This window comes from Coffea arabica, chromosome 6c (genome assembly GCF_036785885.1).
Source record: "Coffea arabica cultivar ET-39 chromosome 6c, Coffea Arabica ET-39 HiFi, whole genome shotgun sequence".
NCBI lineage: Eukaryota > Viridiplantae > Streptophyta > Magnoliopsida > Gentianales > Rubiaceae > Coffea > Coffea arabica.
Genome location: NC_092320.1, coordinates 33,175,277 through 33,191,290, shown reverse-complemented (window position 1 = coordinate 33,191,290; position 16,014 = coordinate 33,175,277). Strand labels below are relative to the sequence as shown.

The 16,014-nt window shown below is 39.4% G+C and overlaps 1 pseudogene; it reads left to right on the top strand.

The window, feature by feature from the left end:
- Positions 1-15,735, top strand: LOC140008740 (large ribosomal subunit protein uL4-like; annotated as a pseudogene).
- The last annotated feature ends 279 nt before the right edge of the window (positions 15,736-16,014 follow it).

Sequence of the window (16,014 nt, the reverse complement as noted above, 5' to 3'; positions counted from 1 at the left end):
ATGCGGAACAAATTTGTGTTCGAAGGGCAATGGTTGTCGGTGCCACATGTGTGTGGAAGTATTTTTGCTGACCTCAGGGATATTATGCAATTGCAGTTTAAGGGCACCATCCCTGCTGTACCTGACTGGCCGTGCTTGGTTGGTATGGTGGCTAGACTGAGAAGAGAGTACACAACCTTGGTGGTTCACTGGAACCGTCCGGTGCCTCATGTGGTCAAGCTAAACTCGGATGGTTGCGTGAGGGGTATCCCAGGAAAGAGTGGTGGTGGGGGCATGCTCCGGTGCTTGGAGGGAAGGTTTATCTTGGGGTATTCGTGCTGTTTTGGGGAGACGACCAGCTTGCATGCGGAATTGAAAGCACTTTTATTTGGTGTTAGGTTGGCTATCTCTCGTGGGTACGTGAATTTGCACATAGAGTCTGACTCTTTGGGGCTGGTTCAGATCATTCAGGGGACAGTACAGTGTGCATGGAGGTTGCGAAGGGATCTACAGGATTTGCTGGAGGATAGAAGATGCTTTCGAGAGGTGTCTCATTGCTTTCGTGAAGCGAATAAGCCTGCCGATCGTCTTGCAAACATTGGTGTGGACTCGAGTAGTAGCTCGACATATGAATCTTTCTGCGACCTGCCAGCCTTGGTTAGAGGTGACCTCACGCTCGATCGGGTGGGTCTTCCAAGCTTTCGAAGGGTTAGAAGAAGCAAGCTAGGTTTTTCTGGTTTTGCAGTGCATGTATGATCCATTCTCCTTTTAATCGAATAAAGTCAGAGTTTGTTTTAAAAAAAAAACCATATGCGATGAAGAGCAAGTTCAAAATCATCCTTATCTCCCTACCTATTATATTAAGAATAAGGCATTGATACTTGGTTTTCTTCATGTAAATATGAAGAAATATATGAATCATAATGTTTGTCTCTAAAATTTGGTAACGCCCTAGATGAGTCATGATCCCAATATGACAAAAGTAGTGGATTTGATATAAATTCCTAACTACTGTGGTAGTAACCTAGATGAGTCATGATCCCACTATGACAAAAGTGGTGGATTTGATATAAATTCCTAACTACTGTGGTAGTAACCGAAGCATTGATAGTACAAACAATCAATAGTGCTATTGGATGAACCATAATTTTTTCCATAATAGCCAATGTTACTTGAACTAATAGGAAATCCTCATGATATCTTCCAATTTGCTAATTACGATATGCACTAGAAGAAACGCTAGTGGGCCTCTAAAGATGGCCAAATCTATCATATGACTCATAGTCAGAATAATAACCAGTGAAAGTTACATATGATCGATCAAACTAATGTCCTAGTCACCAAGTACCCCAGCTGTTACTAAATATCATACTCTATATGATTGACTTGTATTCAAGTCTTGCATATGCTCATGAATTTCAGAGTATCTTTGAAATTGAAATAGTGAGAGGAGTTATCTTCGCTTGAGAATTTAGTTATTCTACTCAAATATTGCTCGTTGTGCTTCTATGCTAGGATAATAATCATGACTAGTATCTTGCATGGCATAATAGTTTTCATCTCCTTGAGCCCATGATATGCCACCAACACACTGGTTATCCTAATACTTGTTGCCACCACTATTGTTGTCATTTCCCAAATCTCTACTATTAACTCTATTATCGTCATCATTATCATTACCGCTGTTATCTTTTGCAGTGATAGGGATGTCAATAGAAGAAGATGAAATGGGTTGTGATGTAACTTTTTTCTTCACAATACTCTTGCTCTTCTAGTTGATACACTACAAGAAATTTAGCCTTTTGTGACAACATTCTTAGTGACAATAGAAAAAATTGTCACAGTTGAGCAAATTTAGTGACGACTTTTGATGTTATCATAATTGACCGAGGGTAGACTCATCATCAGTGACAACATGGGATTAATCGTCACAATATGGGTGGCGCGCAACTAGCCTGTGTGGCGGGAAATCACCATCGTGACGACTTGAAAAAATATTGTCACTGAAATGGGCCCTATAGTGACTACTTACAATATTATCACAATGTGGTTACCGGTTCAAAGTTAGTGACAACAATTAGTCGTCACTGTCTAAAGTAATTGTTCCTAACTCACTTTTATTAATTCTACTATGCCACCCTAAATTTTTCAATATTGCCCCATATGTTGTAAATAAATTTTATTAATTCTATTATGGCACCCTATCTTTTACATTTTAGCCCCGTATGTGGTAAACTAATTTCATTAACTCTACCATGACACCTTATCTTTTGCAATTTAGCCTCATGTGTAATAAACCAATTTCATTAATTCTATTATGGCACCCTATCATTTATAATTTAGCCTATGTTTTTTATTAGTAAAATGGGGAAGGTATTGTAATAAAAATGTATACATATTTTATAATTGTTCCAAACTTAGTTAGTAACTTGTTATGAAGGTAAAACAATATCATGGACTCCCTATCTAGTTCTCTTGGCAACACATGAAAAATTAGTGATTGGGAAATTACTTGTGTGACGACCTAAGAAAATGTTGTCACTAAAATGGTCCATATAGTGACAACTTCCAACATCATCATTGTCGCTCAACCGGTTCAGAGGTAGTGACAACTAATAGTTTCAGTACTTGTTCCTAGATTATTTTCAGTAATTCTATTATGCCACCCTAACTTTTGCAATTTAGCCCCAAATGTAATAAAAAAATTTCATTAATTCTACTATGACACCATAACTTTTGTAATTTAGCCTCATATGCAGTACACTAATTTCTTTAATTCTCCTATTACACCCTAACTTTTACAATTTTGCCCCATATGTAGTATACCAATTTCTTTAACTCTACCATTACACCATAACTTTTGCAATTAAGCCCTATATCTAATTCGCCAATTTCATTAAATCAACTATGGCACTCTAACTTTTGCAATTTAGCCCTATATGTAATACACAAATTTCATTATTTGTACTATGGCACCCTATGGTGTTGCAATTTAGCGCTATTTTTTATTAGCAAACTATATAAGGTATCTTAATAAACTATATATGTATACATATTTTATAATTTTCCCAAATTTAGGTAATAATTTGTTATAAATGTAAAAAAATTCATACATTCCCCATTTATCCAAATGACAACATGGTGAAAATTAATAATTTGGATAATCTAAAAATAGAGGTAGTCAATAGTAGAATTTAACAATAAAACTTAACACGAAATTAAGTCTAATCCTAACATTTGCATGATCAAAGTTGTTATTAATTATAGAAGCCATATTTATCATTTATGAATTGGTACATATACCAAATAAATAGATTTAGCATTTCGTACATGTATTTGCAAACTATTTTGATTGTTCAATCAACTAATTCAATTGTCAGGTCTTTGAGACTGCAAGTCATACATAATTGATAACACAACAAAATGAGTACCAAAAAGATTTTAATTAAAAGAGTGCTTATTTTTTTGAATCGTAAACATAATTCTAACAAGATTTTATTTTTTGAACTATTTTATTGTATAATAAATTAGAAAACTCCTATATTAGTTAAAATTGGTTAAAAAAAATCTGCCCAAAGACACTAAATTGTCATATTCTATTATTTTAACACAACCTGAGAGTAAAAAAAATAATAAAACTCAAAACAATAGAAAAACTTAATTACATAATGATGAGAAAAAGAAAAAGAGAGAGATAGGTGAAAGGACAAAGAAAGCGTGCACTTCTTGCATCTAAATAAGGAAAAGGCGTGCTTTTTATATATATGGAACTAAGAGCGGGAAACTAAAAAATTTAAGTGGCGTGGCGGGCTAAAGGGACTTTAGGGAAACGACACCGTTTGATTCTATGTCCTAATAAGTTAGCCAAAATTTAAGATATCTAAAACGCAGTATACCAATTCACAAACCGCTCACCCCCATCAGAAATAGCTTCCGCTGCCGCTCTCCCTGTAGTTACCATTATCCCTCTTGAGAATGAAATGGAGGCCGACGCCAACTCCCTCCCTCTGCCTGACGTCATGAAAGCCCCAATCCGGCCCGACATCCTCCAAGACGTTCATCACGACATCTCCAAGGACTCTTGCCAACCCTACACCGACTCTAGGTCCGCTTGTGACAGCCCCACCTCCCCCTAAGGCGAACCAAAGGGTTCTGCGGACCGCCTGCTCAACTCTCGCCGGGACTCACTACAGTTCTCAAATAAATATGAAAAACATAAGACTACAAGAACAAGTGTAACAATAATTTCAAACTTAAAACATTTACTTATATACATTTCTATCTCAAAAGGAATACAACTCAAATATACAAAGGTTCTCAATGTTTCATACATCCAACCCTTGCCAAGCACTAGGGCGAGAACCATTACAAAAATTCAAAAGAACTAGACTAGACTAGTCTATACAGATCTCTCGTCCTTACTCGCATCCCCTGTTAAGGAAAACAAAACTAACGGAATGAGCTAAAGGCTCAGTGAGGTTCCAGACACATAATCAACTTAAACAACGACATTAGTCATGTAATAACAAGTAGTCGAGAAAACATTTACAATATAAAGCAATGATAACACATTCATTAAAAGGATACATGCTCATGTGGAGCCTTTCGTTCTTTCCTTCTCCTTTCATTTCCTTATTCCTCCAATATTTAAAATTTCATTTATAATTGAAAACCTCCTTTCGTTCATTCATTTCATTTCTCCCCCTCCTGGACATTGGCCAGACTCTACCCGACAACGTGGTAATACTCGAGTATACCAAACTTTCACCCATGGTCACCAAATTGCCCGACCGAGTCCGCTTCTGGCTCGAGTTGACTAGCAACGAAGGGCAAGGGCCCAGTTCAGCCAAAATGCTTACATTTATGCACAACTAACATTAATCACTTAAACATTGAAAATTTCACATTTCATTTAGGTCGAGTGCGATAAAGTACACACTCGCCTAGCAAAATTCATTTTTAACAAACATTTATCATTTAATCAAATATCCACAACAAATCATATAGTTAATGGAAACATAACAAACAGAGAACACTTACCTATTTAAGAAAAATAACGTCCAAAGTATCCTTTCGGATAATACCCTCAATCACCAAGGAACCCTAATAACCAAGGAAAAATATTACGGTTAAACCATCCAAAGTTTAGGTGAATCAAAAAAAATCCGAATAACTAATAGTACAAAGTATAAATATGATTTTGGAAGTGAAAAAGTACATTTAAACCAAAGGACATGAATAAAATATTTGTAAAACTTATGCTCGCTCGTAAAACTTTGAAATCTCCATTTGAGTCGAAGTGACAAAGAAAACGTATTTCTATTAGTCGTAAATTTCATTTTTTCAAGGGTATAAGTTTCGGCCGAATTCTAACTTATATATCTCGATAAAAGAAGATGTAAATCCTAGATGGTTCAAGTGGTATTCGTCCTCAAATCCTTACCTAGTTCTCGAGTGTAAATTTGGGCAGCACGCCCTTTGTTTTTACCTATTTTCCAGCCATTTATGGCTTCATTATTTTTCTCAATCAATCCCAAAGTCACACACAGATAATCTCATTACAATATCCATTCAATAGGCTCAACAATCATCCAAGTACAACACAAGTAGAACACAAGTATTATAATCCAATCGGAAATCATGTTTTGAAGGCAAAAGGCTAAATGGCAGATTCGACATCTTATAACATTTTAGTCACAACTAAAGTTACATTTATCAGATTGGTGTGAACTTTACACCAGCTCGAAACTAAGACAAAGGGCTACAACTTTCATGAAGACTACTCAATCCAGTTTGTGACAGCCCCACCTCCCCCTAAGGCGAACCAAAGGGTTCGGTGGACCGCCTGCCCAGCTCTCGCCGGGACTCAGTCGTTCACTACAGTTCTCAATTAAATTACAATATAAATCTCAAAAATATATATCAAATTCCAAAAATTCAATTGCACTACAAACTAAAACCTCAAGAGATACAAGAAATACTAATTTTCGAATAAGACAAAGGCCTCAATTCTCACATACTTACAAGTACAAGTACAATCGCAATCTCAAATATCACACAACATAAAACTAGAACTCCAACTGTTCAGTAGATCCCATCACATGGAGAACTTTAATATAAATGCTTCCTTCACCTCGAGCCCTGTGGAGGGGAATAAAATAGTTTTGGGGTGAGTTAGAAGCTCAGCAAGTAACCAGTAAAATCCAGAAATCAAATAAGCTTTACAATCGTTCATTTCAATGATGTCATGATTCAGTAGTCAAATATACGTTTATTGCTCTCGTGAGCCAGTGAAATCATTGTACCCAAACACCCAACGCTCAAATTGATCACTTAACGTTTAACAGTAAGAGGGAGCCCGTTGGTGCTCCAGATGAACATGAACAGCAAGACATGGTGGAGACGTTGGTGTTCAGCACAAGACTCCCCAAGAACTCATTAAAACCAAATCATGTCATGAAGTCACATGCAAACACGCATGATATGCAATCGAGTAAATAATGCAAGAAATAGTTCGTAAATAGCTTTCGAAATAGTTTGAGATCACTCACCACCACGGCTCATAATCCTCTTCCATTATAGACAATTCCTCGAGCAAATCCAAGCCCTTCAACTCAAACTCAAAGTGATCATACACTCTTAAAGTTCGGACAGCATTTCCCATTAATTTCTTTATTTGTCCAACCTACAATCAAATACCCAATCATATAGCAATTAACCACAATTGCACATATGGTTCGTAAACGATAAAACATATCCAATAAGGGCCACAATACACCTCAATCCAAGCTAAGTAGAACCTTAAAAGCCAACCATTGAAAACCCCTAAATTAAACCCTAGAAACCGGAATTTATTCCCTCAAGCGGAAATTTTCTGCAATCAACCGCAATTAACACACAAGAGCTTCATTCAACACCATAACAAGCTATCAAGCCAAGACCAATCCATGATTCTCATATAAAATCAGAAAAATACCCAATAAATCAGAAATTCACCATAAATTCCTTTAACACATGAAATACTCCACAATACAACATATTTAATCACCACAAACCACCAATTAACCAATATTAGAACAAAAGGGAACTTATTTATCCAACTTACCTCAAATTCAAGAAGGCTATCAACTTAGGGCTTCCCATCCAAAATCAATCCATCAAAAGCTTTAACCCTCCTTAGCCCTTGTATGAAATATTTTCCAAAACCATCGGTTAAAACTCAAGATTTAAGTAGAAATTAAAACTAGAAATTGAAGAGGTTTCTCTCTTGTTTTTCTCTCCAAAGAACCGGCAAGATGGAAGCAAAAATGAGGACAAATTGCAGTCGAAACAAGATATTTATCAAGGAAAACAGCTGGTCAAAAGTGCCTGCCGAAGCTGCCACGTCACAATCCGGACGGAATCTGGCCGGATTTTCGGCCGGATTCGAGGCAGTGGCCAAAATCATTTTTTTTCAAAACTGCAAGGCAATCCGGCTAGGTATCCGGCCGGATTTGGCCCCTTCCTTTTTTGCAAAATTTTTCTTCTTTTTCCACCTTCTCTCCCCATTTCCGCACCATTGAATCCTCCTTTTGAGCTTCTTTAATCCGCTCCAGTAGGGTGGAGGTTACCCTAATATTATCGAAAACCACCTTATGACTCCCAAGGTAGGGTTTCCACTCGCAAACAAATTCCAACAAATTTCACTCTTTGATCATCAACCCTGCTACCTGAGCCTTGCGACTTAAGGCATCGGCCACCACATTCGCCTTTCCCGGATGGTAGTTAATGGTGCAATCATAATCTTCTAAAAATTCTATCAACCGCTGCTGTCTCATATTCTGTTCCTTTTGGGAGAAAAGATACTTAAGGCTTTTATGGTCTGAGTACACCTCGAACGTTACCCCATATAGGTAGTGCCTCCATTTCTTCAGAGTGAAAACAACCGCAGCTAGCTCCAGGTTATGGGTTGGGTAGTTTTGTTCATGGGGTTTTAACTTCCTAGAGGCAAAAGATATCACGTTTCACTTTTGCATCAGTACACACCCTAAGCCTTCTCGCGACGCATCAGTATAAACGGCAAACCCATCAACTCCGTTAGGCAGGACTAAAACTGGCGCCATAGTCAACCTTTTCTTTAACTCCTGAAAACTCGCATCGCATTTGGCATTCCACACGAACCGGCCATATTTCTTCGTCAGGTCGGTTAAAGGACCGGCCAACTTAGAAAAATCTTTAATGAAACGCCGGTAATATCCTGCCAAGCCTAGAAAGCTACGCACTTCGGTGGGGTTTTCTGGTCTCTTCCAATTAGTCACGGCCTCTACTTTTGCCGGGTCAACCGAGATACCCTCCTGAGAAATTACGTGCCCTAGAAAAGAAACTTTCTCCAGCCAAAATTCGTACTTGCTGAACTTAGCATACAATTGATGTTCCCTTAGGGTTTGCAGGACGGTTCTCAAGTGCTGCTCGTGCTCCTCATGCGTCTTGGAATAGACCAGAATGTCGTCGATGAAGACCACGACGAATCAATCCAAGTAGGGTTTAAAATCCCTATGCATTAAGTCCATGAAGGCGGCAGGGGCATTAGTCAGTCCGAAGTGCATAACTGCGAACTCATAATGCCCGTATCTCGAATTGAAAGCGATTTTTGGAATATCCTCTTTTCTGATTAGTAACTGATAATATCCTTGACGGAGGTCTAGTTTCGAGAAGACCACCGTTCGTTGCAGCTGGTCAAATAACTCATCAATATGGGGCAGTGGATACTTATTCTTAACCGTTACGTTGTTCAGGCCCCGGTAATCAATACACATCCTCAAACTACCGTCCTTTTTCTTCACAAACAGGACAGGAGCTCCTCAAGGAGAGCCACTCTCTTGAATGAACCCCCGCTCCAGAAGGTCTTGTAATTGCAATTTTAGTTCCTTGAGCTCCGCAGGGGCCATTCGGTATGGGATTTTTGAGATAGGTGAGGTTCCCGGTAGCAGGTCAATCTTAAATTCTATCTCTCTCTCCGGCGGCAAGGATACTAACTCATCAGGAAACACGTCTGGGTATTCCCTTACTATGGCCACGTCCTCTACTTTCAATTTATCCGTGGAGGTGTTGATTAGAAAGGCTAAAAATTCTTGCGCCCCTCGATTTAGCAATTTCCTAACCCGAATGCCCGAGATTAGGGCAGATGAGGCTAACCTTCCCCTTATATCTAACCTTAGGGTCGCTTCCTCAGGAATGCGGAACTCCACCACCTTCTTTTTACAGTCCAATTGGGCGTTATACCTGGTTAACCAATCCATGCCTAGAATCACATCATACCCCTTGATGGACAGGCTAATCAAGTCTCCTAACAAACTATTCTCTCCTACCCAAACCTCACAATCCCTATAAACCAGACTAGTAACCAAACGACGATCCCCCATAGGCATACTAACTTCTAGGTCGTAAGGTAAACTAGCAGGTTGGTCATTTGCTGCATAGCAGCAGCTATTTGAACGTTGGGGTCAACCCTCGGTTCAGGATTAGGTCCAGATGAGGTTTCCCCAGCACCCCTGTCTGGCGTAGGCTACCTACTCCCACGCCCACGTCCCCGTCCACTACGTGTGCCTTCCATGAAATCTATTTGATCTAGGCAACGTACTAGAACAATAAAATAACAATACATGTAAGTAAAACCTCAAAAGCTTTTACAATAACACATATATACATTCTAAACAAAGTCACAAAAACAAGGTCAAATAAGGCACATATTAACAGTCAGTCAAGTCAAGTACAGTCGAGTCAAGTACAACAAGACAGTCCACAAGAGAAAGGCATTATCAAAAGCAATATACACATTGCTAGTCCAACGTACAGAACGGCTAGCTAACGCTCTTTCCCAGGTCTATCCATCCCTATCCGTCCTATATACAATAATCTAAACCTCCAAAAGACCCCCAAGAGTACGACCTAGTCCGTCGTCGAGCTAGTGGACCCACCCGACGGGGTGGATTCACCTCCTGCCCCGGCCCCTGTGCACGACGCCTCGTCGCTCACCTCCTCGGGCACGTCGTCGCAGAGGTTTAGGATCGACTCGGCTCGAACCCTAACCTTCCGAGCTCGCTTAGTCTCATGCTCACGTGCCTCCCTAAGTTGAGCGCAGAGGTCGTCCATTCTATCTTCACACTCGATCACATCGTACTCTAGATCCTTAATTCGCTTGGCTTGTTTCTCGTTGGTCGCCCTCAACTGATTCACCTCGGCCTCGAGCCTAGCGTTATCTTTGGCCAGCTTCTTTCGTTCCTCGGCCACGGCGAACACTAAGGTGTTAGGGTAGGCGTAGGTGTGGCGACACTCGCAACGACGAAGGCGACTCGTCAAACTCCAACGCACTACGGCCTCTCTTGGCTGGATCTGGTACGGAATCACCGGAAGCACCCCATGCGGTCGCTCCCCAGCAGGGCTACCACTAGGCCCACTATGTCCGTCCATCCTACACCAAAGGGTAAGTAAACGTAAATAATCTTAAGGAACATAATCAAAATAATCCTCAAATCAAGCATTTCTAATACACCCAGGCCAATTCAAACCTAGGCTCTGATACCACCTGTGACAGCCTCACCTCCCCCTAAGGCGAACCAAAGGATTCGGCGGACCGCCTGCCTAGCTCTCGCCGGCTCAATTCAATCGACTACCAATGGGGTTGAGTCCAGTAGTAACAGTAATAGCCGTTGGATACTCATCCAAACGACACCAAATCAAGTATTTGCATGTATCACTCAATTATACAGTAAACAGTCATATAAGATAAAAGGGTGAGAGTGATCAAGTACACCCTCACCTCAATCAAGGTCAACAATACAATTAAGCCATTAAATCATCGATTTCAAGTGTAACAAAGCCACATAGTAACAATCAAGTGACTAGTATACTCACCAAGCAAGCAAGTGAAATTTCATAAACTTCCGCCCAAAGAGCGTCTTTAATCACCGTCACACCCTAAAATATTAAAACAAGCACAATAAGACTCGATTACAAGTCATAGATCAATTCCACATACTACCAAAAATAAGGCTCCATTAGAACTTATAAGTACTAAAGTAAGCTAGGGAAAGTCCGGAAATGAAAGTTAAGCTTTAAGACCTAAAAACAGTTTTGACATCATTAAGCGTATTGGACACAACCGGCACTATGATTATCGGATGGATGTGTAATATACACCGTTTTGAAGCTAACAGAAATGGTTACAATGTTGAAGAAGGCCACTCAGTCCAGTTTGTAGTGCAACTAGGTCAAAAGTTCAATGTACCAAACCAGAACCGCATAAACAGGTTAACGAACCACATTCTGGTTAAATACCCATAATTCAGGCTACCAAGGTCCAATTCAAGTGATTCTAAAGCCATCCGAAAGCTAAGATACCAGGCTATATTTATTAAGAAGATATCCACAACCAAATCAGTAGTATTCCCAATCAAATTAACCAATTACCAAAGCTGATTACCAGGTTCGGACATAAACAGGGTTCAGTCTTTTCACAGGCTACGTTGCTCCGGTTGAGCTAAAATTTTGTAGGAAACTATAAAATATTATTCTCTACAACTTTCATGTTTTAACCGAAGGCTAATTTGGCCTCTAACCTAGTCAAATAGTACCGGGCAGAACAGGCCTAATAGAAACCCTAATCTGGAATTTTTGCTTCAAACCAGAAATTTTCCACTAATCATTACAATTATCATACCAAAGCTTCATTCTAACCCATACTAGACCATCATACATGGCCAAACAACATTAAACATATAAAACAGAAAAAGTCTGCATAAAATAAAAAAAATTCATCAAACACCACCAAAAGTCATGAAAAGCTCCACAAAATCACCTAACTAACCTTCACAAGTCATGAATTTATCATTATCAAAGCCAAAGATGGAATTTCTTGACTACTCACCTTGAAATCTCAAGAAAGGAGGCAACTTTACACCACTATTTTTCAAACCACTTCACAACCAACCTTAATACCACTAAACTAAGAGGTTTTATGGAGTAATTTGAAGATTAAACGGTTGAATTGAAAGATTGGCAAGATTAGAGGTAAGAAAGTGGAGAGGTTTTTCTTCCTTTTGACTTGAAGGTGGCTGGCCAAGAGCTTGCAATTTTGGGTGAATTTTGGGTCAATTTTTGATTTATTTGGTAAAGGAGTGAATAGTGGTCAAATTCAAGAATAAGTCACAAGGTGACACTTGTCACCCTCATAAATGCTAAGCTATCCTTTTGTTTCCTCAACACTCATCCAAATGATATCTCCTAATTATCTCTTAGCACTTAATAAAATATACCCGGTATCCAAAACTTAACCTAACTGGCCGAATTTTTCCGAACATTCCGCACTAGCGGGTCCCACGTCTAGTATACGCTCTTAATTTCTCAAAAACTAACCGATACTAGAAAAATCATCTAAAAACTATATTTACTCATAAAAATTATTTAGAAAATTTTCCTAATAAAGAAAATGCATAAAAGGCGTGCAAATAAATAAAATAAGGCCTAGAAATAAAGAAATTTACGGGTTCTCACACTCTCTCCCCCTTAAAAGAATTTCGCTCTCGAAATTTTCTCACCTCAATTCATGAACAGTTCAGGATATTTCTTTTGCATCTTTTCTTCCACCTCCCAGGTAGCTTCCTCTATCCCATGGTTTTTCCACAGTATCTTAACCAATGGAATCTGCTTGTTTCTCTGCTCTTTAACTTTCTGGTCAAGCAATTGAACAAGTTTCTCTTCGTAAGCGAGCGATTCATCTATGTCGATTTCTTCTGGCTGCAAGATGTGGGAGGGGTCAGGATAGTACTTCTTGAGCATCGAGACGTGGAAGACGTCGTGAATTCGACAGAGACTGGACGGTAGTTCCAAGCGATACGCTACCTTACCAACCCTTTGAAGAATCTTGTAAGGTCCAACAAACCTCGGTTGGAGCTTCTTTCCTCTACCTGCTGTGACACTCCGTAACGCTGTGCCTACCCAACTCTCGCCAGGACTAACGGGACAGTTCAATACGATCTAAACGTTCCGGAAAGTACAAGCGCGCTTGAGTAAGTCAAACTCACCAAATAAAAAAAAATGAAAATCGGAGTCGAACATGAATAGTAACTGACACGTCAGAATCTGGCCGGATTTCCGGCCGGATTCCTGGCCGGATACTGGCCAGAGAGCAAAGCTGGATTTCCAAAAATCTCAGGGCAATCCGGCCGCTAATCCGGCCAATTTCTGGCCGGATTCTTGGCCGGATTCGACCCTGTTCTTTCCCGCCAAAATTTTTCCTTTCACCGTTTGAAATTCTAATCTGTCCGAAATCCAACCAAACATATTCACCTTGAAATTAAGCATTTACAAGCTAAAGTGGCATACAAAAGTTATTCCACAAGTTTATACATGCACGGTTTGCAAATTACAACTCAACGAATTGGTTGGTTCCAAAATACACTTAGAGTTTTGCCCAAAAGGGAGTTATTCAAAATACATTCACGTAAGCTCAACTCAGCAACCAACATTTATAGCCTTCCCAAAAGTATTCAAACTCCCCTCCACAGGGCTCGAGGTGAAGGAAGCATTTGTATTAAAGTTCTCTGTGTGATGGGATGGATGATCTACTGAACAGTTGGAGTTCTAGTTTTATGTTGTGTGATATTTGAGATTGCGATTGTACTTGTACTTGTAAATATGTGAGAATTGAGACCTTTGTCTTATTCGAAAATTAGTATTTCTTGTATCTCTTGAGGTTTTAGTTTGTAGTGCAATTGAATTTTTGGAATTTGATGTATATTTTTGAGATTTATATTGTAATTTAATTGAGAACTGTAGTGAACGACTGAGTCCCGGCAAGAGTTGAGCAGGCGGTCCGCCGAACCCTTTGATTCGCTTTAGGGGGAGGTGGGGCTGTCACACAATTCATAATGGATCTAAGTCAAAAGTATAGATTACAGAACCAAAATGTCCTTGTCAGTACGGTTGCCAGTACTGAATTCAAATGACAATACCAATTGAGGCATTTTCAGATGCGTTGGAAAGCTAAAACATAAGACTACAGCTTTCATGTTTTGGCCAACTGCTGATTTAATACAGATCAAGGTGAAAAATGAAGCTAGAATGATGCAATGTCAAAACTGTCTGCAAAACTCTACCTATGGAAGTCAAGGGTATTTTTGTCATTTCACATGCTACAGTGATTGGATTGAGCTGAATTTTACAGGCAGCTATAACACATCATGTCCTACAACTTTTATGTTTTAAGCTAAGCCCAATTCGGCCTCTATCATGGCCGAATGGAACTGGTCAAAATAGGGCAGAAAATTCTTGAAGAAAACTGAAAATTCCTCAATCATTACTTCAAATCACAATATTCCTCATAAAACTGCATATTTCTCATTTCTAAACCACTAATATGCAATTAATAGAAGAAAGGAAGGATTTTCTTGACAATATACCTTATGACCACAAGGGAAAATGGTAGCTTAGACCTTCTTCCTCCAAAATAACTTCACCAAAGCCTTTAAGCTTCCTTAGTGATCACTTGTATGGAGTAGTTTGTGATTTGGTTGGTTAAAACTCAAGATTGAAGCTAGCAAGTGAAGTAAAAATGAAGTTTTTTCTCTCTTATTTTGCTCCTCAAACAGCCAGCCAAGACCAAGAAAAATGGGAGAAAATTTGGGTCAAAATTGGTTTTAGTAAAGGTGAGAAGGTCTTGGTCAAATCCAACCTCCAACCGATTTGCGACACGTGGCACCTTAGATGTTTTAAACTTATCTTCTCACTCCCAATGGTTAATCTAACTAACTAACCTCTAATCATCTCCTAGCACCGTATAAAATAATAACATTTAACACAAAAATCACTTAGTCACCAAAAATTTATTGCACTAGCGGGTCCCACGTCTATAATGCACTTCAAATTTAACATACACTAACTTATACTAGGAAAATGATTTAAAATTGTACTAGTTTATAAAAATGCATAGAAACTTTAATATTTTAAAGGCAAGTATAAAAATGTAGGCAAAAATAAAATAATGCTTAGAAAATATCAGACCTCCACTGAGTCCTGGGGTACTGGTCCCGCTATTTCTCGTATCTCTCGTGTTCCTAGCAGTGGCACTCACCGTGCCGGCCAGGGTGCCCATGGCAACATGTGCTGCAGTGGCCGCATGTTTGCTCTGACCAAGATCTGTCACCGTTGGCACCGCAGGTCCCAGTCAACAAGAAATGGTATGCCGTGGTTCTGCCATCGCCGCCTCTGCAGTACCTTCCCTTGACATGGCCCACGGCCACCGCATCGAGTCTATCCTGCAAATCCCCATTGTGATCTCCGATTCTGCTAAGGCCATGGAGAAAACCTCCAACGCTATCAGTCTTTTCAAGAAAATTGGGGCTTACCCTGATGCTGAGAAGCCTAAGGACAGCCAGGGTATCTGCCCAGGAAAGGTTAAGATGTGTAACCGCTGCTACATCTGTAGGAAAGTCTTCTGGTTGTGTACGGTACTGAGGGGCTAAGCTCGTGGAGGCCTTTTGCAACATTCCTGGAGTTGATGTTGCCCACGTGAACCATTTGAATTTGTTGAAACTTGCCCCGGGAGGTCACGTTGGGAGGTTTATTGTTTGGACGAAATCAGCATTTGAGAAATGGGATGAGATTTACGGGTCATTTGATAGAGGATTAAAGCAGTCATCTAGTAAGCTTGAGATATTAAAGCATTTCCATAATCTTAAGATATTAATTGTATTTGTCAGCCTGCTATTTGAGCTGTAAATTTCTTTTGCATCTATTACATAGAAACTTTCTTCAAGTGAAGAACATTTAACTATTGAACTTTCATAAAGATGAGTAGGGTAAGGGCGAATATATACATCAACACTTTAAGGTGACTGGTGCAGTTCTTTGAGCATGGTGCCTGAGGGATGTTGAAAAACATTTTGACCATTCAAGGAGCTCCATGATATTAATTATGATGTATTAGATTATAGAGCTATCCTATCCTTCTACAGTCCATCATTTTGTTACTGATATTACGTAGGAGAAATTCTAATA